The following is a 24631-nucleotide window of genomic DNA, read 5'->3' on the forward strand; positions in this document are numbered from 1 at the left end:
ACAGCTCGATATTTTGGCTTACAAATGAAGGCAGCCTACTGCAGTGGTTTCTTGAGCCAATAGGCAATCTCATGCCTCTGCCAGACCCTTCTGTCCCATTCTCCACAGCTGTATAACCTCTTGATTTCTGGATCGGATCGAGCAATGGAGGCAGCATAGGGAAGATGAAGTGTGTACCTCTTTCAATGACCAAAATGAATTAAAAACAAACCCACCACCATTAGAGCAGCTAATAAAAGTACCAGAAGATGTCCAAATCATGACTTTTAAGGCTTGGGAAAACAACATCAGTTGACTACCTCATGTTTGAAGCCTTTGTGCTCTCTTGCTGCAGAGCTCAGTCTGCAAACTGCAGGGTTGCATGGCTGTATGATGCTTCAGACTCTGGAAGCATTAAGATGTATTATAGATCAGAAATCCCAGCTTTTCAGATGAGTCTGGAAATGATAATGTTGACATCTTAAAATAAGGCAGAGGATTTTAGGGCTCTCCCTGAAGACTGAGAGAGCAAGCTTCTCCTCTTTTACAGAAAAACTAAGCATAAACACTTTCATTTCTCTTAAATGGAAGGTTTTAAGAACGAACTTTCTGCAGGGAATTCCAAAATGTTTTTCTGATTTGTAATGAAAAGATGTTTAGATTTTCTCAGCAACAATGATCCTAGGTCTGTGTGTTGTCTGTGGCCGTATCTATCTCAACTCCAAATGTGGAACAGTGCCAGGCACAAAGCTGCTCCTCCAGGCATGAAGCTGCTCCTCTGAGTTTTACCATCCCTTTTTCCCCCATAGTCTGGTTTGCAATGGAACCTCTAGTCTTGTGAGCCAACTTTGAGCTCAGTCTCTCCATATTTACTGCTAAAAAAAAGAGACTTGACAGAACAAATCTGAAGACAACAGTGTATGAGAATTTTCTAATGCTTAAACTAAATGCTTCTCCACCTCTTGAATAGAAAAGTTTACACAGCTAGTATTCTTTGAGATACTAGAAAATGTTAAAGAAAGCTTGAGGTCCAGAGGTCTGAGAAATGCTATTCCATTGAAAGTAGTAAAAATATGTGTTAAATGAAGTTTCTGCTATTATAAAACACTTTATAAGAATGCAACCCTGAGTATATCTTAACTCTAGTGTTTGACTTTAAATTCCACTTTGTGCCATTATTACTATTTTTTGTACTTGCTAGGAAAATCTGTTTATATTACTTCTGTAGCCTCAATTGTATTTTAAGGAAAGGTTCTAAATTTAAAATGAACAATCAGTTGAGTCTGTATTAAAAAAATTGCAAATGTGCTACTGTATGTCCACCTGCAAACTGCTCTTTCTCAATACACTAAAATCTAGGGGCCTAAATTATTGCCATCATATTGTCAAATGCCATCATCGTTTGTACTGGAGAAGCTTTTTGTCTGATGAACCTAGCAGTGTAATGGTTTGCATAAGACTGTTGTTGTTGAAATGTAGTAGGCTTGATTATGTTTCAGGTGTAAGCTCTCTGTGCCAAGAAAGTGTACAAGTGAATCTGTCAGTTCTGTCTGTTGCCTTGGAGCTATTTAGAAGATTCAGTTGCGTATACCCTTGAGTGCCATTTCTATGAATATGAAAACAGTTAATGTCAGTAGATGGTGCTCAAGAGTACAGAGCGTAGTTTCTAGGTTTTTGTGAAGCTGGTTTAGCTTTTGCTCTGGGCAGAAAATGGCTTCCTTTGCACAGTACTCTTAGAAAAGTCCCCACACTTCATTTACTTAAAATTCTTTCTGTGAATATTTCTGCTTTCAAGGGGGCTTGCTGAATGCTTTTAGTCTAATTGGGTTGTAAGTCCAGTTTGTTTGTTGTGTACATGTATTGCGCCCCAAATGGAACCCTATATTTGGAGATGCAGCATAATACTAAAGCAAAGCTAGCTTTACTGAATTTAATTAGGTGATACGTGTTGACAAAAATTAATTTTCCATTGAAAAACCAGTAGGTAGAGGTCTAAGTGCAGGTGGTTTGTTTTCCTCCCATGCCTTGAGGTCTCCTATTAAATTGTGGTCAGCGGTACCTAATCTAACAATTTACTACACTTCAGAAATATATTTCCACAATAATGGAGATAAATATAGTATGAGAATCCAAAGAAGAATATTCCTATGGTGTACTAATGTACTAAAAATGAGGGTTAGGGGCTGGATGAGGAAACAGCATGTAAAATTTATAAGTAGTTTCCTTTTGAGACTTATGAAGAAAGGTAAAACAATGGAGCTTGGCTTTAGTATTTTCCAGAATACGAACTGATTTTTTTTTTTTTTTTTGCCAGAACCTATGACAGTAAAATGTAAATAATGCAGGTAATTACAGATCTCAAATAAGTTTATGTTCTTTGTCCAGCTGATAAAGTATAGACCTGGCAGGGTCCATGATTGAATATTCATGTTTGTTAACAAAGCAGATTGTTTGGATCACATATTCCGTTTCTGAAAATGACTCAAATTTTTGACTGCAGAGAAGCCAGTCCTCTAAGTTTAGATTACATTACTTCCTACTTATCTTAAAACTCTCCAGGGTATTTTGGGAAAAAAGTGGTGTTTCTCTGTCTAGATTCATATTAGGTGTTAGTCTTAGTCTTACTCATCTTAGGTATTTATTTAGAACAATAACACAAAACTAGGAAGTCTTCATGTTGCACATGGAAGTTAGTGTATTTTCAGTTTGGAGAGAATATTTAAAATTCTATCTTTCTTAATGTCCAACGCTGTAATTTTAAGGGGTTCTCTTTTCCTCACTTTTGACAATGGTTTTTCTTTAAGAGGCATTAAGGTTAGTTTCTTTTGCTTGAGATATTAACAGTTTACACCCTTCTGCCACAATAGAGAAAGCAGGATCTGTCCTTCAGTCTGTTCTTGGCATAGTTTAAAAAAAAAAAAAAAAAAAAAAAGTATAAACACTGAATTCCTGAGCTTGCTTTGAGATGGAAGGTCATTAACAGGGCACTTGAGCAGATTGGTATTACAGTCAATTGAGACGCTGAAACATCCTAAATGGCCTAATGCAGCAACTAAGTGCTTCTTAAATTCCAGAACTTTTACTTGAGCAGAGCATTCATGACCAAAGTGAATTTCCATTTCCTTTAGTAAATGCTGTTTTTATATAGTCGTAGTTGAAGAGGCAACACAGTGTAAACACAGCAGTTTGATTCTATCTCCACAGCAGCAATAAACTAATTTGTCAAGTTATAAACATGAAATCTGAGCCTCAGCTAAATATATATGGTTACAGGTTGAATTAATAGAAGTGGCAGGAGTATGTGTGTTTATATATGTGTATACAAACATACACACACAGAGCCAATGTAGCACTGTCAGACTGATCAGCATGCGAATTAGGAACGTTTCATCCTTTGAGAAGCTAATTTTTGCCCATGTTCAGTTCAGCATTATGGAAAGGATAAATTTGATTTCATTTCTTTGTTCTAAAGTAAATTTCTGTCAGGAAAGAAGGAATGGATGGAAATACATTGTATTTGATTTTGTGTGTAGCTGTTCTACTAATAAAGTACCTTTAGATCTAGCACTGTTTTTCCCAGTTGTTTAGGTAACCACTAAAGTTTTGTCCTTCTCATTAAAAGATTGTGAGAACATGGTTTGACAGGGAGAATAAAGAAAACATCTGCCCATGTGTAAATTCCTAGATGAAAGGTGATACAGGTATGGTTCATACTATATGTAAGGGCCTCCTGTGGTTTGAATTGTGAAGAGACTATGGATGGTAGAAAAGGGCAGCTAATCTTGGAATTTAGCTAAAATCTAGCCACTTTAGCAAGGTTTTATGGACAGATAAGACCAAGCACTGAGACTGAGTGAGAAGTATTGAAAAGTAGTGAAGTCCGAAGTGATTCAGACTGTATATACTGTATATTCAGTATATGCACCCTGGCAATGCTGTATGGTGGTGCATAGGAGTCATATATTTCCATCAATTAAAAATATGGCCTTCTAGAAGTTTAAAGAGTTTCTGAAGCACTTTGAAAAAACATTTTGAAGTAGGTCTTGGCAGATGATGTTTGCTGAATTGTCGTAGTTTTTTACTTGTTATCTCATCCCTCTGTCCCACCTTTGTAACAGAGGACATGTGGCTGTGCCCTGCTGCTCCAGTTTACTATCCAGTACTTTCACTTTGACACCTTTTGAGACTGGGCATGTGTTAAGATGCCAGGCTGTGATGTGGAGTTGCTGAGCGAGCAGCATATGTGCCCTTTTGCTGACTGTGTGTTCAACAGCTATCTCAGTGGAGGGCTAGCTGTGAAACATCAGAGAAAGAGGAGGAAGGCAGGTGAATCTGGGTGTCAGTTTGCCTGCTTCAGTGAGTCGTGACTCTCATTCAATGTATGATGAATTACCTCTTGCATGTCTAACAGATTTCCACGTCGCACTTTGTGAGATAAAGGTGGGCTTTAGTGAGTGAGGGCAAATTTGATCTGTTCTTCCCTTCCAAGTGAATCTTTGACAACTTTTTCCCAATTTCAACAAGCAAGTTCTAAATTAAGTGAGCTTCCCTTTTGTGTGTCTGCCTTGCCAAAGGCTGCTGCTGATATAGTCTTGACAAGCATGGCTTAAAGAGTCTGAAAGATGAAAAGCTCTTGTGCTTTAGAGACCAAAGCACAAATCCAGCAATGCACTCAGGTGTGTCAAGGTCACTCACTAGTATATCCAGAGATGGTGTTTTAGTGTGGACTTCTCAGTAAGACCCTGCTCAAATGCATCACTCTTATCTGAAGCCATATGTTGCACTAAGTTATGTAAAGGCCAAGACCAGGGCAAAGCAAGTTGGTGTTAATAGCTTTCCCTTTTTGTCTTTGTTTGCAGTAGTACTTCCTCACCTGGGGAAGGCAGAGAAGGGGAGTAAGGAAGAATATCTGTCTAAATATTTAAGTGAAGCAATGGAAAGAAAAGAAACAATAACATGTTGGAATGATGAGATTTTGGGAAAGGGATTGGAAAAAAGAAGAAACACCTACGTATGCACAAAATTATCTCTTACAATCTGAATTATTCTTAAAGCCCCTTTTCTAGTTTTCAGTTTTGCACCTGTTTCTATATGTTTGTTTACTACAAATTTTGGTCTCAGTTAGACTGATAGACTAGCCATCGTTTGACCTTTCTGAAACATTGTTTCTTTTTTTCTGGGAAGTCAGACAGAATGTGTTTGTACACATGGTGAGTCCAGGATATCCTGGTCTTAGGGCACAAAAATGGGCCAGCCATATGTGCAGTGAATCTACATCAGAGGTGCATCAGTTCTACTGTGTCTTTAAAACAGAATTAATTGATGCATGCCCAGAGATTACTTGCTCTGCTTTTTGGACTCCTGAAAATCTGACCAGGGCAGTTTTGACACTTGGCAGGAAGTGGAATATTGGAAATATTCGGCTGAATATGAGCCAGCAGTGTGCTCAGGTGGCCAAGAAGGCCAACGGCATCCTGGCTTGTATCAGAAACACTGTGACCAGCAGGGCTAGGGAGGTGATCGTCCCCCTGTACTCGGCTCTGGTGAGGCCGCACCTCGAGTACTGTGTTCAGTTCTGGGCCCCTCGCTACAAGAAGGACATCGAGGTGCTTGAGCGGGTCCAGAGAAGGGCGACGAAGCTGGTGAGGGGCCTGGAGAGCAAGTCCTATGAGGAGCGGCTGAAGGAGCTGGGCTTGTTCAGCCTAGAGAAAAGGAGGCTCAGGGGTGACCTTATCACTCTGTATAAGTATATTAAAGGAGGCTCTAGCGAGATGGGGGTTGGCCTGTTCTCCCATGTGCCTGGTGACAGGACGAGGGGGAATGGGCTAAAGTTGCGTCAGGGGAGTTTTAGGTTAGATGTTAGGAAGAATTTCTTTACTGAAAGGGTTGTTAGACATTGGAACAGGCTGCCCAGGGAGGTGGTTGAGTCACCATCCCTGGAAGTCTTCAAAAGACGTTTAGATGTAGAACTTAGGGATATGGTTTAGTGGGGACTGTTAGTGTTAGGTCAGAGGTTGGACTCGATGATCTTGAGGTCTCTTCCAACCTAGAGATTCTGTGATTCTGTGAAATACGAAACAAACATACAAAAAGCAAGCATGTGGTAAATGACATCTGAAAAATATAAATTCAGGCTCTATTTTTGTCATTCAACCCCTTGTATGAGATTGATTTAACAGATAAAACCAGAATCCTGCTTAAAGTGTTTGTGATTGTGCCTGTGTAAACTGGTGGACACTAATTAATTTTTTATTTTTATTTTTTGAAATAAGTGTATTTTTGTCTGTTCACTGAAAGCTGAGGGAAGAAAGACAGATATCCAGAGTCAGCAGTGCTCTATGCGGTGACATTACTCCTTATTGTATTTATTTTGCCCACTTTTAACAGTGGGAGGAAGTCTGTGGAGGGAGAGTTGTTTTATGAGACATCTGTAAAAAAAAGGATACCTTTATTTGCTGTTTGTCAGCATTTTGAAGATTGTGTATCTGGAGTCTAATCCTATGGTAAAGTTGGTCTCAAGTCACACAGGATTAGTTGTTTATTATGGCACAAGATTCATTTCTCAGGGGATCTCATTTCAACTATCACATAACATCCTGCTTATCTACTGATCTCTTGAACTTTCAGGTCTCTGTGTTTGTTCCTCTAATGTGGCTTTGTAGTCAGCTATTAAAGCTGTAATAGTTTACTGCTGATAGTAGTTTGGTATCTTCAGTAGTAGATGATATGCCTTAAAGAAACATTATGTTTCTTGACTATTTTACTTCTGAAGTTTCTTCAACTCTTAAAGAGTTTCTTTAAGAAGTCCTAGGTACTGGAAATCAGTTGAAAGAACCAAGAGGTACTGCCCATGGCTTTGGTTAAATTTTGTTTTAATAAACATTTCGGGAGTTGAAAAAAAAATAAAATGTGTATGAATTTTGAGTATGAATTCACATCAATGGAAGTATTCCCAGTAGCATTAAAATCTGGTTCCTGAATCACTAATTAGCTGCTACATGACAGTAAAATTTACACAAAACCAAAAAAGCTGATGAAATAAACTGAATAAACTTTCAAGATAGATTATATATAAACATTTTAAAGGATTATTAAATGCCTTGACTATGGCCTAGTAATTAAAATGCACAAGTAATTAAAATAAACAATTCATGCTTAATATCTGTAATACAGATTAGTGTAAAATTTTGCAATAAATAATAGCAATGTTCTTATTTAATTAAGTCTAGGATGAAAAATCTGCCCTCAGGGTTGTCTAGTAGATCTCAGTCTTTCATTGTTTGATCTAGTTACTGAATTTGGGGGGGGGGGGAATTTCAGTGTTATTAATTTTATCTCTTTAGAACATGCAAAAAATATATTTTTATTTATTTGATTTTTATCTATTAATTTAATTTAATTTAATTTCTTACCAAAAGCTTCCTGGAATATAGTCCTTCTCTTTTTACAATCCCTTTGTAGAAAGTATCCTTTCCCCATATTTATGAAATACAGATTATAGTTACAAATCTAGTGTGATAAAAAAAATATATTTTTTAATGCTGCTCATCAAAAATAAACACCATGCAATTGACCAAGCAGGATACTAGTCCTGCCATAGCATCCCTGAAATCAGACTGAAGTCATCAGATTCAAGCTTTTGGGCACTGGCGCCCTGAAGTCAAGGACATCAATTCTGTCTTCATCTAGCTCTCTGTTGGACTTTTAGAAAGTGATTTCATTGGCTGGTTGAGGGCTAAAAAAGAGTAAATCTTTTTTTTTTTTTTAAATGTACATGTGAAAATATTTAAGTAGGATATACACAGAGCAAACTGTTCCTGAGTGAATTATTAATTTAGTAAATTTTTCTTACTCCCAAGCCCACATAGATCCTGCCAGGAACATCCATGAATAGATTTCAAATACTTCATTATTTTTAATTTAATTTCAATACTTGCAAGGGTGTCATGTGCATAGATCAGACTGCTACAAATTTGCAGACTGCTTGGAATGTGGAAGCCTCTGGCTGTCTCCTAGAGGTTAAGACATTTTTGTGTTCTTCCAGACTTGTTCTGCTTCAGAGGCTAGAGACTTGTCATCTTAGCAGTCCAGATGGAAGGCTCGTCTTGAAGGTAAAAGCCTGACTTTGTCTATCTTGACTATTTAAAATCTGTCTTAAATGTGGGGTAAGCTAGTGCAGCCTTGGGGCTTTAAATCTAAGTCCTGGGCTCCTCTTGGAGAAACTTCTGCCTGGGCTCCCTCCCCCTTCATTCTTCCTCTCTATCCATATATTTTCCTCACTCCAGGGTTTGAGAAGTATTGCCTGGGAGTTTTTGTCACTGACAATCTTCTCTTGGCCAGTCAGTTTTTCATGTTCCGTTAAGGGTTCCCACTTTCTTACAGAGCAGATATAGGGTCCTAATGTTAGACCTTTACCTATTTGCAATTATGAAATAGGTAGTAATTACTCATTTCATCTCTGGGGTACTGTTTTTCCTGTTCACACTACTAAAATATGTATGAAAGAAGAATAAAATTTGGCTTTCAGGATGGTTGGGGAGTACAAGCTGTCACCCACATGGAAGTATGATTATTAAAGAGCTTGCTTGCCTTCAATATTTGTAGCTGAAAACCCAAATCCTTTCCTGCATGTTTGCTGAACAATTACTTGGAGTAACAAACACCATAAATGTAAAACTGTGGCTAGAAACTGCAGAACTTATCGAAGTCTGCTGTCAAGCAGGGTAAGGCAGTGAGATGGAAATAAGGTCTATAGTTTTACAGGGACTCAGAAGAAAAAAATCCCTTCTATGTTATTATTTCTCAAAATGGTTGTATATTCTCACAGCTTCTTGAAAGGTAATGTTCTCCCCTTTAACACCTTTCTTTAAAAACAAAGGAAAGAAATGATGGGAGGGGGGGAATGCTGGTGAGAAGTTGTGAAATCTTTTTTGTGGTGAAGTACATTGTTGGATAAACCCCTGTGATTGTGGTATTGTTATAGTGCTTATTATTTATTCTATAGAAAGTAGCAGCTCTATATTTACTGAATATATAGTTATGGACTTTAGAACATTTATTTACTTGGATGTCCATAATGGATCTGAATAAACTGCTGTGTAAGCACACATTCAAGCATTTTAAAAAAGTGCATATTGTTTACTTGATTGACCATATACAAAACCATGATAGAAGCACTATTGTTTAGCCAATACTGTTTTGAGGCCATGCCAGACTAATAAGTGAATAGGTATTCATAAGTGTTTCTAAAACATATATCATTTACCTGGTATTAGGAGTGTAGCTTTTCAGAAGTGCTTTAAAGTGTACCTTACTAATGTATTTTCCCAATAGTGATTACAGTTAAACACTTGGGATTTTTTTTATCTTTAAGAAAAGTACCCCTGAAAGTGCCTTGAAAATTTTAAAGGTTTACTGTGAATACAAAAATAGGAACTGCTATATCCAATAAGATGAATGTTGTTGTTATTACTATTAAGAGCAATAGTACAGTAGTGTTTAGAGGCTGCAGGTGATATTAGGGCCCACTCTGTTATGCACTGTGCAAATATACAGTTGCAGTTTTTGAGCTGATCTTTACAAATCCTGTTTAGTTAACTGGGTTTCGTAGCACCAAAAAGTTCAGCCTATCTGCTTACATTCACAACTGAAAATAAAATTTTACATTAAATAGTTCTTAAATATTTCTAAGAATGTTTCACACATGCTAACTTAATTTCTGATGTAGGTCTGCATTACTAATTTTGCAATAATATATGTAAAGATGAACATAATTTCTGCTCAAGAAACTAATCTTCCCTGAAGAAGAAAAATAATTACAGTATATTCATACTTTGACATACTAAAATAGCTTCATATTTACTGAAATTAATTAAGTGCTGATCAGACGGTGGCATTTTCTCATGTTTTCTTATCACCAGATCCTTCAATCTAAATGTTTTTCTGCTCTGGCCCAATACGAGCATACTGGAATATTGATGTTTGGACTTACACATCTCTTCCAATCTTCAGAAAGTTGTATTAGGAATCCCATTGCATATCTTTTCTTCCTTTTTCTGGTCATAATTCTTCCTGATGTACCTTAGACTCTGTTTTTATTAGTCACCTCACATTTTTTTCTTCAGTGTTGCCATCCAGAGTATAAGAAAATGATCCCTGCTCTTGCAACGACATACATAAACAGCATATTTTAGTCTTTGTTTCAAAATCTCTAGCTGGCCATTTAATTTGGAGAATATAATTTGCCCAATCCTTTCAAGTATTTGGCTTTTACTGGTGCACTATTTCTTGTATTCTGTACTTGGATTTCATAAATTTTTGTCTAGAGACAACTGCAAATATGACAAACTTGACTTTATCTCCCTTTGTAAGGGTGTGTCTATGGCTTGTATTAGTTCTGTTAGAGATACGCCGTTGATGGTTATCAGCTTTAAGATGATTATAGGTTTTTGGGGCTCATTGTCTCATTTTGTGTGAGAGTATATATATTTCTATTTTCAACCCTTATGTTCAATGTCACAACAACAAAGCAGGTACAAAATGTCAATGGATTCATAGCTTATTCTATATAAAAATCATTTTTGCTTAGCTTTGTTTGTGTAAGTTAGAGATAGTCATAGATGTAGACAGGACTCTTCTGTAAATGGAAGTTGCAATGTGGTATTTCCTGATTCTGAAGGTTTTTTTGATAGTGACAGTATTACTTGTACTGGTGTTCTGTATTTCATCAGAGGTGATCATGCACAGAAGCTGTCATTTGTTGCAGGGACTTTGCTGCATATACAGCTACTGCCTTTCGTTTGGACTAGCATTCCTTTATTGTTTAAGAAATTAAACGGTCAGATTAAAGGTATGATCATCTTCACGCATCCTTTAATTAGTGCTACACACTATTTATACCAGTGCTTACCTAGTGTCTTGGAGATTGAGAGGACTAAGATCCTTGAAAGTCATTATCTCCTGGCTACTGTCTATATTTCATGACTTGAAATTTTTTCATTTTCTAATACTTTTATCAGAGGAATGCCCTGGTATAGTTTCACATTAATGGAAGACAATAAAATAAGCACAGGAAAGTGGCAAGTAAGGTACTCTTATCAGCATGACAAACATTCTTGGATGCTTGTTTGTATTTTTTATTTAATATTTATCACCATAGATTGTTAAACAAACCAAGCTTGTGAACAAAAGGGAACAGGTACATTAATCATTCAGTTTTATCCTTACTGGAAAATAACTTATTCATACCAAATTGTTTATTTTCTGAAAGTCCAGGATAAAACATCAAGGGAAAATTCGTATTAGTTCTACTGGATGCATTTAATCTAATTTTATGCCTCAGATTAGAAAAGATTTTAGTGTACAAACAGAGAAACACATGTAGCTTTATTTTATACTGACAGCCATTTTTTTTGTATGACAATTGCTGATTTGTATCTTTGCTTGTTGAACAATAAGAACTTCTAAAGGTGCAAAATCCAAAACATAAACCTACTTTATGACTTGATTGGGTGTTTTTTTAAAAGGTTGTTGGTCTAGAAGTAAATTTGTTAATTATCCTTGGGGATGGTGAACTTGCCTTATGGGAGGCTTGAGTGATGGCAGAGAGCTTATTGGGGGTGTCTTGAGAGCCACTTCCTTGACTTCTCCTGTCTTTCTCCTAAGACATCTTGGCAGTGATGAAATACTGGCAGTTTGTGATGATAGTCTTATGAAATGAAGTTATAGTACACACAGTATGGTTCCCTAGTGTTTTGTTGCTAAGTAGTGCTTGTGCATGTTTAATCCCTTCCTTGAAAATTCCAAAATAGAAAATAGACACCTGGAGGGAAGGAAAACTATTCATCTCCGACCTGAAATATGTTTTCTTACATTGCTAAATAAAGGACTACACAAATTCCCTTATTTACACACCCACATTATGCCAACGTACATGTTAACCTTTACAGTTGGCAGAAATTGGGAGACTGGCTGCCAGTTTCTGTTTTGTATAGATTGAAGTAATCAAGCATGGCACTACAGTATGAAATATGTAACAAACGATGTTAGAGTGTATATCACAAGACTGCAGTGCAGCATGAAAGTAATGTTTCAAAAAGAGAAAGCAGAGAGCTTATCTTGCACCTTGCTTTGTCTTGTGCACTGGGGATGAATTTGGGCCTGTGATTTTGTTTCTGTAGTGACAGAAGTGTCTGCAAGTAATCTGCAAATACAAATTTTAAATGTGGAGAAGTATAAAGGAAAAAAACTTAAAATGTGGGGAAAAAAGAGCTCACATCATGTGTAGATGTGTATTATACTGGTAGAACTAAAGTAAGGGTGAAGTTCTGCTCCTGCTAGAACCAGTGGGACAAAATACCACTCAGATGCCTTTAATGGGATGCAGGTGTAAAGACAATTTTCTTGAAGACACTTTATACCCATTCTAGTATTCTCACTGCCAGCTTTACTCCAGAGTGCAGATAACTTTTCAGATCTGTCCTTAACACAAGATATTTGAGACAGCCTCTCTTACTAACCTGCTGTAGTGGTGCTAAATTCCAGAGCAAAAGAATCAGCAATCAGTTTAACAAGGTGCTGGCATAAGCACAGTTTCCAGAGCAGAGTAGAAGGAAAGGGAAAAGATACTCCTTGAAAGAAGAAAGGTGTAGAAATTGGCTTAAAAAGCTTGCTTTGTGCTACTGAATTTCCTTTTGCCAGTGAAAATTATTTTACAATACGGGGAAAAGGAAAAATAAAAATTGAGGAGAGGTGGGTATTTCTACCCAGTAAAGAGAACAGAAAAAGCAAAGTTTGGTGCTTAAAACAAAAACAAAAAACAAACATAGAAACGAAGATTGCATTTACAGTAATGTAATGGCTGAATGAGGAGTCTTTGAGACTGTAAAAATGTACCTTGGAGCTTTTCAACTCTGATAGTCTCATCTAAGGTTGTACATCCAAAATGTTTTGTCCAGCACCCAATGATCATATTCTCAAATCTGATGCAAATGTGGAAGTTGATATTTAAGAGTGTTTGGATTTAAAGATGATCTTATTTGAAACATTTTTTTAACTCCCATTTGTCATTTTGCTGTTTTCTGGTATGTGAGAGGGACTTCCAAGTATGTTTTACCCAGTGTAGTTTTGTTTCCAATAATGTTCATTCTTCCTTGCACGAAGATTTGATTCAAATATAAGGATGGAAAAGTGAGCTTTAGACTTCAAATGTCAATTTTCCTCTACGGTGTAAAATTGTCATAGTGTAAATAGTAAGCTTTAGTTGACTGTTACTCCCAGTTCAGTTTGCGGCTCAGTTACCCTCAGAGGTTTAGGTTTTTCATTTATTCGGTGCTCCTAAAATAGTCATGTTCTGTGACTTCAGCTGTTTCCGGAAAAGACGGATTCCTTTCTTTCCCTAAGATGTCTCGTGAAGCGTAAGCCCGAAGGAGCAAGCAGAAGACAACAGGCTTTTGCAATCCATTTTAGAGAGTAGTTGAAATATCTTCCCTGAAATTGGCAGCTATGTGCCGGCCCCTTCCATCTGCAGGCACTGGTACAGTTGGCAGTTTCCACCCTGCAAAATCAATCATGCCCCTTCCAGATTAAAGACCTAAATAATGTTCATGCATTTTAAGAGCATTTTTTAATTTCCTGATATTTATAACAACACTTGGGGAAACTTGACACCGAAATCTGTTTCCCAACTGCATTTGTTTTTCCCTCATGTATGCACACTGATTCGTTATTGCAAGATTGCTCATCAGTGCTGGGCTTTTTTCTGTTTTGGGGTTTTGTTTAGTTTTTAAGACAGAGAATTAAAGCACTCATTATCAAAACAAATATATATTTATATATATAAACCCCTTAGTTTTTAGAGGCTCTGAATTAGTGCTAATGACTTCTTTGAGCTTTCCAATACTATGTTTTCAAAAGTCCCTTAAAATGCTAACTCTAGATCATCTTTTGTTACACATGGTGAGTGAAAAATGAAACTGAAGAAGAAGATTTTGTGCTGACCTTAGACACATCTGCCAGAGCAGTCACCTCATATAAGCAACACCATGCTCATAGTTGAAAACGCTTTGGAAAGAAAAGAGCTAAACTGACTCTAGCCCATAGGAGACTAAACTGACTCATAGCCCATTTTTTTTTCTTTTTTTTTTTCCTCATTGTTATGATTTGTATACTTTTGCATCAGCAATGTAGCACAGGTTTTTGGGATGGGATTAACTTGACCAAGAGAGGAAAATATCTATCTTCCTGTGAAGTGCTTGATCTTCCCCCTGTTTCCCAACATATAATCTCTAGGCTGCTTTTGGAAGTGTGTCTTATCACCTCTTTGCTGTATCTCTGATTCCCTCCCATGTGAATACATTCTCATGTTTCCTTCAATGTCAAATTGTGTTAAGTGATGGTGCACCTAGGTGCTCAAAATAAGAAGCTTTCTCCTAGCTGAATGTGGAATTCACATATTGTAATAGGAAAGTAGAAGTGAGGCCAGATGATTTTACTGTGTAGACAATTCTGTTAATTTTAAATAAAAAACTTACTAACTATGCTATTTATCTTGCTGAAACAATGTTAAATATTGAGGAGTTCAGGACAAGATTCCTATTTATGTATATTGAAAAGCCCCCATTCTGGGACTGTTGTAGCTCAAGCTTTAATAATGTGTCAGATATCCAAATTGCTCAAGAATAACCAAAGTTCTAATCTGTCTAATCTAAAATAGGTGTATGTAAATACAGGGAGACATAGATGTTTTCCAGATTCATTATACCAACTGTGCATGCACTATGTTAGCTACTTGCCAAACTGAATAATTTTGCTTCAGTCAAGAACACTTCTACAATATTTCTACAACAAATACATTTCAGGAGTGGAATTGTCTGTAGCTCCTGTTTGGACCAGCTCTTTGAGCAGTAATTTCACATAATAATGCTGAACATAATTCTTGGAGGGCTTGAACCATATATTCAGAAAAGTTGTATATGTGGTGTCTCTGGAAAGCATTTATTATATGATTTTTTAAGAAACAGTAGAAGATACTCTAGGCTAGGTGAAATTTTATTGTCAGGTTATTAAACTGTAGGAAGGTATCTTTGTTTCTATGTACACTTAAGTAAAAGCTGAATAGTGTTGTGAGAGAACAATGAAGTTTTTTTTTGGTCTGAATTCCATGATTTTTCATTTATTTTTAGGCTTGTTTGATTATTAGGCTTTCTTTTTCCTCTAGGATTCTGAGCACGTCTGATACAGCTGAAATAAGGCATCTACTTTGATCAAGTGAACACCATTTGAAAGATCACACAACAGATAGGAGAAAATTATGCAGAATAACTGGAAATAATTGACAGGTAGATTCATTTTGCTCCATACGTGTTTATACTTTCACTTTTATGATCATAATAAACTTCCTGGGTTGTCTAGTTGTTCCCTGCTGATAAAGAAATCTTACCCAAAACTTTTATAAGCTTACCTAAGGTGAAAAGTATGACAGAAAAAAGCTGAGATTGTTTCACTAGTCACAGCTTCATAAGTATTTGGTATTAGAGGCATGAACCATCACATCTAGCAAATTATTTCTAATTACTACATATTTAGTTATAAAGCATGGCCCAGAGTCTGAAATGAGATCTGACCTGAGTCTTTATGTACTGATTCTCATCCCCCTGGATGGCAACATAATTTCTACTGGAGCAATGACAGTAACATGGTAAATTTAGTTTCTAAAGACAAGCATCACGATTTAAATGTTTAAATTTTAAATAAAATGGTCTAATTGTAAATAGAGACAATCATGATGCTAATGAAACCAAATAGGAATGAAGTGCTGCAGAAACGGTCATTTAAAAAAATAATTATGATTAGACTTGGGAGTATATAGACCAGGCCTGTTATGATTAATCCATCCATAGGGTTTTTGGTTGTCCTCAAATCTTTGCTTACCTGGTCCCCCTGCTTATCATAAGTGGTTGCATCTGACTGGACCAAAGGTTTCTTGTACCAATGAACTTGTCTTCGATATTGATGGCTAGGGAATATGGCAAGAGACTGAATGATATTTCTACTAAGTAGCATCCTGTAATCTGTGAGATAGGGATTTACTGAGTCACGTGTATGTTTGAAGATTTGATAGCCCTTAGAGGGGTTTTCTTCTACCTATTTGTCCAGCCATTATTTAACTAGATGTACATTTCTAGGAAATTTTATAATGTCCTTTGTCTTCCGTGTTCAAGCTGTCTCTTCTCATTATTTTCTCTGGTACTTTCTGTACCTTTTTTTTCAGAACAGTTTTTCATGTTTCATTCCATCTGAACTTTAAGGTTTCCCTTCTACTAATCTGTATCTCAAAGTCTGTCTTGCAATGTTGCTGATAAGGATCTTGCCAAGGTTTTAAAAAAAAGCATCCATGTAATTTATTCCATCTATATGTTTTTAGGGCTTTTTTTTTTACTTTTCTTGGTCCTTTAGCTCCTTAAGACAAATATCTTCTTGAATGTTGCTACTTATGGGTGACAAAAAAGGCAATAAAATAACATGCTTTTTATTTTTATTTTATTTTTGAGGATATTTCCAAACTTTGTTTAAAGCTCCCTAATGGACTGGAAGTTTCTACCTAGCACTTATTTCTTTGGCTTTAACACAAGACAATGAAATACAGGAAGCAAATGGGGCAGGGGTGAGAGAGAATTGAAGTACCAATTTGTAAATGGTCTTATTTCTGACAGAAATGTTGATAGGTCTTTTGCCAGGCTTGAGAGCCAGTTGTTGTGGTGGCTGCAGTTGTCTTGCCTGTGCACTTACGAGTGTCTGTCAGTCACTAAGATGATACATTTCTTTATCATGTGTGTGATTATAAACCATTATTTTGTGAGAGAGGCCCTATGCTTTTCCTAGTGTCTCAGCTGCTCTTTGTAAAAGTTCTTCTGTCAAGGAATTCTTCAGACTTGTACAATAATGTATCAAGGTGGCAAACTCTGACAGCTTCAAAAGCTGGGTTTCATTTCATAGGGGCTTTTAAGCTGTCTTGGATATATACCTGGCAGACATTTCAGTCACTGTCTCTGCACTGTTTTCCTCTTGTTTCTTTCCCACATGCCATGAAAATATTTTCCTTAAAGTATTTACATAGTAAGAGTCTTCCATGTGATTTTTTTTCTTAGAAACAGCATTTTAATGGATAATTGAGAAGGAACACTTCCTTTCTCATTAGACACAGAATAATTTGATCTCTGGCTAATGTATTTGAAAAATAATGTTTCAGTGTGTTATGATAATAATAAAGCAGATTTTTTTCCTTCCACAAGGTTACATCTGTTTACACTATTTTACTATCTCTTGAGTGGTATGATATGAAGTCTTTTTATTGCAGTTTTGTTTAAGAAGAGCTGAGCATGTGATGGAACTGTCAATCAGCATTTAGTCATACAGTATCTATTTCTGTCCCTGTTCCTCTTAACACAGAGGGCTATTATAGTCTACATTACGGGATAGGTACTTGGGATAAAGATATCCTTGAGGGGCAGGATTTATTATGAAAGGAAATTCAACATAACATGAGACATAGTTTAAACAGCTGAATTTACTTGCAAATTCTAAAAGTTAAATAAAGCAGAAGTTGCTTTTATACATTTGGATTTTCTGTTTGAACCAGAAGGGTGTTAGTATAATTGAATTTGCAACAAAGAAACTTCAAACAAGGCTATCAGGTTTTTCATAACTGAAGTTATTTGCCCTAAGTTTGATGTATTCTTTGTCTCAAAGGCTAGGACTTCCAGGGTTGTTTACATACTCCGGTGGGCACAAATTGCTTTCCAGTGGTCATATAGCTAGCTCACGCACATCAGTGATACTCAGAGTGACTGGAAGCCTGCTCCTGACACAACTCCCCCCTTTTGTCCTCCATTACAAGTCTTGCATAAAGTAAGCACCTACTGCATCCTTTAGAAAAAATAAACTGAGTAAGACTTACATCTGGCTAAGACAACTAAAACAAAAGGTATAAAAGGAATTACATTTCTGAAAAATGGAATAGATTAGTATGATGTCTGCATTCTTGTATGTATATAAACTCATATGTGTGGAGACTTATTTTGGCTAGATAAACTGGAAAGGGTCTCATGAGGTAGAATTACTACTAAAGAATTTGGTTGAGTCCAAACCAATTTAGTGTACATTACCCTGTCAGGGAACCTAATTTCTGAAAAGGAAAATCTTTTCAAAAGTTGTGTTATAAACTGCAGCTTAAAAGGAACAAGTGAAATCTGCATGACCTCTTCATTCTGTTATTGAAATGTATGAATTAATTCTTGAGGTCTTAATCTTCTTATAATGCTGCCAAAAGACATGTCGCACCATGTGGGACATGGAAGTTGAGAAATGCTGAAGGAAATGTCTGTTTTTTAACTATGAATTTTCTTGTCTTGTATAGCCTTTAAGCTTTCTTGAATGTAGATCACCTTGCATTTTGCAGTTTTAGGGGGTTGAAGTAAATAACTACTAGTTTTATAAGGCATTACCACATCTTGTTTAAGCCTGGTACTTTCAGTCAAGTATTGCTGTAAATTTGTTCTTTAAGTATTATCAAAATACCATATATTATTTAATGTAATTAAACGTTTGTCCAATAATAGTGTATCAATCTCTGCTGCTATGTAGAATTGTAAAGGGGTTGGCCTGTTGTCTTAACAATTAAAAATAACTTAATCTTATTAATAGAATATTAAATTGATACTAACTGTTCTAAAAATGTTGATGGCTTCATATCATTTAACAACTTCAGATGTAGGATTATAATAGTACCCAAAATGCAGCCAGTACTACACAAATATAGTAAATTAAAAATGTTTTTACCATATTTATCAACTATTCCAATAAGATTTTCTCTTGTAATATAGAATGAAAATAAATGTGAACCAGTCTCTATTGTGCTTGCTCTTTGGAAAAAAAAAAAAAAGTCCCTACATTTCTGATACAAGTAAATAATTAAGTGTTATTTTAGAGAAGTAGGAATTTGACCTGGATAACTTCAGATGATATGGATTTTTCCTGGAGTACTGAAAATTCACAGACAAGTCACGTGAGTTTGCCTTCCTGTACTGAGTCAGGGGAGGAGAAAAAATACTTATGCATGTTTTCAGTAATAAATCACTTAAAGAATATGCGTTTGCAGAAGACTGCTTTGATTTTGGAGTGCACAAATATTATCATCAATTCAGTTAATGTATGGTGTTGATCTTAAGGAGTGGATATTCCTTGAGCTTAATGGCTTAATCCATTCCAAAATGGAGTTACTTTGGTAGAGGTGGATAAATTTATTCTCAACTACAAAATACTTTCTGCCTTGTGTAGTACATGCAATATTAGTTACATTGGATCACAGGAGTCATTGGATCACAGGAGTTTTTCAGGTTCACATTTGGAAGGGGAAGATGCATACTTTATGAGAAGGCAAAATATTACTTTTAGGAGAAAGGTTTTAGCCTAGGAGAAATAGCCCTTGTAAGTTCTGTTCCTGGGACCATTTTCTAAAAGTGAGGTGGTGTTTCTTCTTTTATAAGTTTTATACGTCATACCTGTGTATAGTTCCACTTACCAAATGCTATTTGAGACTGTAAACACAACTATAACACAAAATGCTTAATTGTAATAATGATAGATATAAACTTTTAGTCTGACTGTGTCAGCAGTTATGTACAGGCAGTGTATTGTACGATCAATTTTTTAAAAAATAAAAAATATTTCTGTATTTTTTACAAAAACAAACAAACAAAAACAAAACAAACAAAAAAGGAATTACAGTGTATTCACACCAGCTAATTCTTAGTTACCATAGCAGCTTGTGGAAGAAGACTGGGGGAGAGTAATACTACATTTCTGTAGTGAATGCTGACAATAGCAGGAAAGTTTCCTGAGAGTTGAATTCCATGATATATAACTCTTAGATTTACATGAGAAAGTCAATAATTTAATCAGAGCATTCTAGTAAGAAAGAGGAATTTCTGCTGTGATTATTAAAAAAAAAAATAATTAGATTTCTGCATTCATTTCACATGCAACAAGATAAAGTTAGCAGAGTATGGTCTGAAGTGTTGTAACGTTTGTGCTCAGCAGGAAGAGAGTTCTTAATGGATATCTCAGTGCTTAGGAATTAAATGGTTATTTAGTCTTAGGAAAAGCAAGGTTATATATATATATATATATATTATTTTTTTTGATAGGAAGTAAATGAAAGAACACACACATCAGCTGGTACGAGGCGATTTTCAACAGATGATAGCTTTGTGCTGGAAATGTGGCTTCCATCAAATTCTGATATGTTGTTCAAGCATTTCTTTTCTGCTACCCACTCTTTCCCAACAAAGCAACACACAACAAAACTAATGAAACTTCAACACTTTTTCAAACTGAGAAATGCTTTTTTCTCAGGTCAGTATAACCCTCTGGTCTGCTCAGAGACTACCGTAGTGCTTAAATGATTGAGATAAGTTTGAAGAAACGGCCAGGCTCTTCAGAATAAGTGGCAGAGCTGTATGGAAGTAAATCTGGAAGTCTCTATTTGGTTTTCTAAAGTTGACTAGGAAGGTAGCTATTCTTGTAGCATAAATGATGTGCTATTTGACATTTGTTATTGTGGCAGATACTCATGATCCCAAGGATGGTGAAAGTCTGTTTTCCTGGGTTTGTATCAGTTCAGAAAGGCCTGGGATGGGTCATCTCACTTCTGAGTTCACATTTTTTCCTCTAAGATTGGATCCAACTTTCTGTACTGGTACTGACAAATTGCCTTTGTTTTCCTGATCTGGATCTATATCCAAAATTCAAATTCTCCTGTTGCTTTCTGAATTCCTGTAAAAAACAATTGCCTCAAGCCTAGACAAACTAGCACAGAGGTCTTAATTCCTCCAGTCTCTCACTTCTTTTTGCTAACTGTGAAATACTGCTGTCCTGCTTGTCACTGTACCATAGGCTCCACTTTTGTTTTTCTAGAACAAATTTAATGTTTTATGTGACAATAGCAGTCAATGGAGTCCTTTATTCTAATCTGTCTTGTTAACCTTTTGAACAAGTATATTTCCTTCTCCTGTTTTTCCACCAAGTTCACAAAAAACTCCTTCCTTCTTTGACTCTTCCTTCCCTGTCCCCTATTCATTTATACTGCATTAAAAAAATAATAAATAAAATTGAAAGTACATTGTGATGACCAGCATTATTCAGTTACCATTCTGTTAATGTATCTACCTACATGCACATTGCTTCTCATTTTCATAAACCTTTGGGATATTGTCAGCTCCACATGCCAGCAGGGTAGCAACTATTTATATTACAATGCCTGGCTGGTGCTCAGATCTGTTTTCTGCTCCAGACTAATTCCAGTGCCTTGCAGTTTTGCATTCATGTCCTGGGGTGACTCCTGCCATAGTTTCTGAATCTGTTCTGACATAGCTTCCTTCCTTCAGTTCTACTCAGTTGCAGTTTCTGTTTGACTAGACCATTGTACCTATTTATGTTGGCCTTTAATCTTAGCTCTTGGGATTCATGATCATTATAACAAGAAAAGACTTTGGGATTAGTTTTTTTTTTTTCCTACCAGAGAAGGGTATTCTTCTGCAACTTGACTCCTAAGTGTTGCTATAACTCATATTAATTATTTTAATAAACACAAAATGTGAAATAACTTTTGTTAAGTCATTAGTGGTCCTCTTATTACTCTTCTTGAGTGGATGGGTCCACTAGTACGTTCTGCTTATATACAAATAGCAGTAACTGTATCATATATTGAAGCTACACACTAAATAAGAGGTCACCAGGTAAAAGCATTTTTCTTTTTCTCTTTTCCCATCCTGCAGCTAGGTCTAAGCTAAGGAAGGAGGAGAGCTGCGAGGGATTTACATGTTGTATGCACATGCACAATGTTTAAGTGGAATAACCTCTCAGAAGCTCTGTTTAAACTGAGCACACTTACAAACTGGTCCTTCGTGCCTCCTCTTGTGAGTGGGGAGGAGAGGGTTTGCAAAATAAATTAACAAAATGGTTTTCCTGTGGCCTCTGATTGGTATGCTTCTTAGTAGATTATATAAAAACGGTGTCAAATTTACTGCTGCTGAAAATTTCACCTTTGAGGGTATTTTCTTCCCTGTTGGAAAAGAGATTGGATTTGATAATGTCTCTGTACCTTGAATGACTGGAAATGTCTCACTGTTTGTCCAAACAGCTAAAATGCATAAGACAATTGAAAATGAAGTTCTTATTGATTTGCTGCTTATTTGGTTGACTCTCTTGAGAACTGGTTGGTAGAAAAGCATATATCATCACTCTTACAAGTAGTTTTGGAATTTTACGAAAGTGACAGGTGCTTGCAAAACGGCTTTACTAATCAGACCTGCACAATAAGAGCAACTAAAATGCACCATGCCTTTCAGTAGAACAGGCTTTTTCTGAACAACTGTTTGTGTGAATCAATTCATGTCTGGAGACTTGTGAGAGCTGGAGAAATCTTGCTGGAATCTCTGAAGAAGCAACAAGCTAAAAAGAAGGGATTTTAATGTTTCTCAGGAGTTGTATGGGACTTGATTCTCAACAGAAATGCTACTTATGTAGTTTATGGGAATGTGGGCTTACAAGAGCTATGACCAAGAGTAGTGTAGAGAAGAGGAGGCTCAGGGGTGACCTTATTGCTCTGTATAAGTACATTAAAGGAGGCTGTAGAGAGGTGGGGGTTGGCCTGTTCTCCCATGTGCCTGGTGACAGGACGAGGGGGAATGGGCTAAAGTTATGCCAGGGGAGTTTTAGGTTAGATGTTAGGAAGAATTTCTTTACTGAAAGGGTTGTGAGGCACTGGAACGGGCTGCCCAGGGAGGTGGTGGAGTCACCATCCCTGGAAGTCTTCAAAAGACGTTTAGATGTAGAGCTTAGGGATATGGTTTAGTGGGGACTGTTAGTGTTAGGTTAGAGGTTGGACTCGATGATCTTGAGGTCTCTTCCAACCTAGAAATTCTGTGTGATTCTGTGTGATTCTGTGTGTGACAGTATGAACCAGATTACCAGAAGAGAAAACTAAGAGTAGATCGAGATCCATAGGACTACACCTATGTATTTCCTTAGTTTGCATGTTGCTCTTGCTTAACTGGCTGCTCACCCTCCCTTACAAATGAAGATAAAGAATACAACTCTTTAAAAAATGTCTTTCATCTTCTTAAAAAATACGAAAAGGCACATTCAAAATGTGTGTTTTTTTTTTTTTTTTTTTCTGAAAAAAAGAATAAATATTTGAAAATAATATTGCAGTTATTATACTTGTCCATCTTCTCTTCTGTTCCTAACATTAAAAGGAAAAAAAGGGGAATAGGGATCTCTAGATGTCCCTTGCAAGTAAAGAGGAATGTTTTTCAAAGCAGAAATTCCATTTTTATTCTGAAATTCTGATTACTGAGAAAAAAAGAAAAATATTTAAGAAAAAAAAAATAAGACCTTAATTTTAACAGACTAAGCTTCTCATAAGTTCTTTAAGAAGTCCTTTTACTTTGACTAGATCTGCACACAGTGCATAAATAAGCTATAGTTTTGTTGGGAAGAGTAAAATGCAGACGGTGGTAGCATATTCCTTGTTCATGTCAGTACATCTCACCTAACAGAATTTAAAGATGTAGATGCATTGTTTATGTGCTCCATCCTAACCTCTCTTGACTTAGGACTGTGCACTGACCTGAGTTTTCTCATGCCTTTCAGTAACAAAATCCTTCCCTCCACTTCCTTCTGGCCTAAAGACAAAACACACATTAGACACTTTTCCTTTCTGGGCACAGAACAAAGCTGCTGCAAGTCTTGCCTGGTTACCATAATGACACGTAATTGCAGTCCTTCACTTTTAAAGTTTACCCTGTCTCAAGGGTAATGGCAGTGACAGGAGGGGGGATTTTATACTGTAAAAAAGCCAAACTATGAAACTGTTGTGAACTATTTTAAGAAAATTCCTTTAGTCACCAGTACCTTAGAGGAGGGTGTAATATTTTGACTCCATTGTGCTTTCAATTGATTCTGGAAGGACCAGGCTTTCCCCTGCAGGAGCTGACCTTGTGCCAGTGACATCAGTGGAAACATTGCTATAGACTTTATTGGGAATTGGATCCGATGCGCAGTTTGCACCAGTTGTGTGATAGCCCTAGATAAAGTCTTTTTCTTTATCACATTAGTAGCTTCTATCATAATGTACATGTTAAGACTTCATTTAACTTCGTGTTGAGGATATGGCTAATATTGAAACATGATGAGCAATAATTTTCTTTCTTTGAAAAAGTTATTTTCCATACTTTTCCACTTGGAAATGATATTTTGTCCACGAAGAAAGAAAACAGTCACATTTTCAGACCTACCCCTGGAAAACTTTAATAGAATCCAATTCTCCTTCTGTCATTAGAAAAACTCTGAGAAGAAGAAAATATTTAACTTTCACTGTCCAGCAAGGATTCATTTGTATTTTTCATCCAGTCTTCCGTGCTTACCCTGTTCATTTTAGGAGTGGTTTCATGGTGGCAAAAAGGAACCACATTAACAATATTTCAGTTGGGAATATTATGAATTTTGTAGTGAACACATGGACTGAATACTAGTCTTAAAAGTCAATTAACAAGTTCTCCCACTTACTGGTGGAAGAATAAGTGAGTTTGGA

At 36.4% G+C, this 24631-nt stretch overlaps 1 long non-coding RNA gene across 1 annotated transcript in view; it reads left to right on the forward strand.

Annotated features, from left to right (window-relative positions):
* The window catches only part of LOC106017437 (uncharacterized), a 29197-nt gene extending 7190 nt beyond the window's left edge, over positions 1-22007 (forward strand). The window contains exons 2-4 of the long non-coding RNA XR_001190925.4: positions 8024-8090; positions 15197-15317; positions 21813-22007. This is a non-coding gene — a long non-coding RNA (uncharacterized lncRNA). The remainder of the gene's footprint in view (positions 1-8023; positions 8091-15196; positions 15318-21812) is intronic.
* The last annotated feature ends 2624 nt before the right edge of the window (positions 22008-24631 follow it).

The sequence above is a fragment of the Anas platyrhynchos genome, chromosome 5 (assembly GCF_047663525.1).
Source record: "Anas platyrhynchos isolate ZD024472 breed Pekin duck chromosome 5, IASCAAS_PekinDuck_T2T, whole genome shotgun sequence".
Lineage (NCBI taxonomy): Eukaryota > Metazoa > Chordata > Aves > Anseriformes > Anatidae > Anas > Anas platyrhynchos.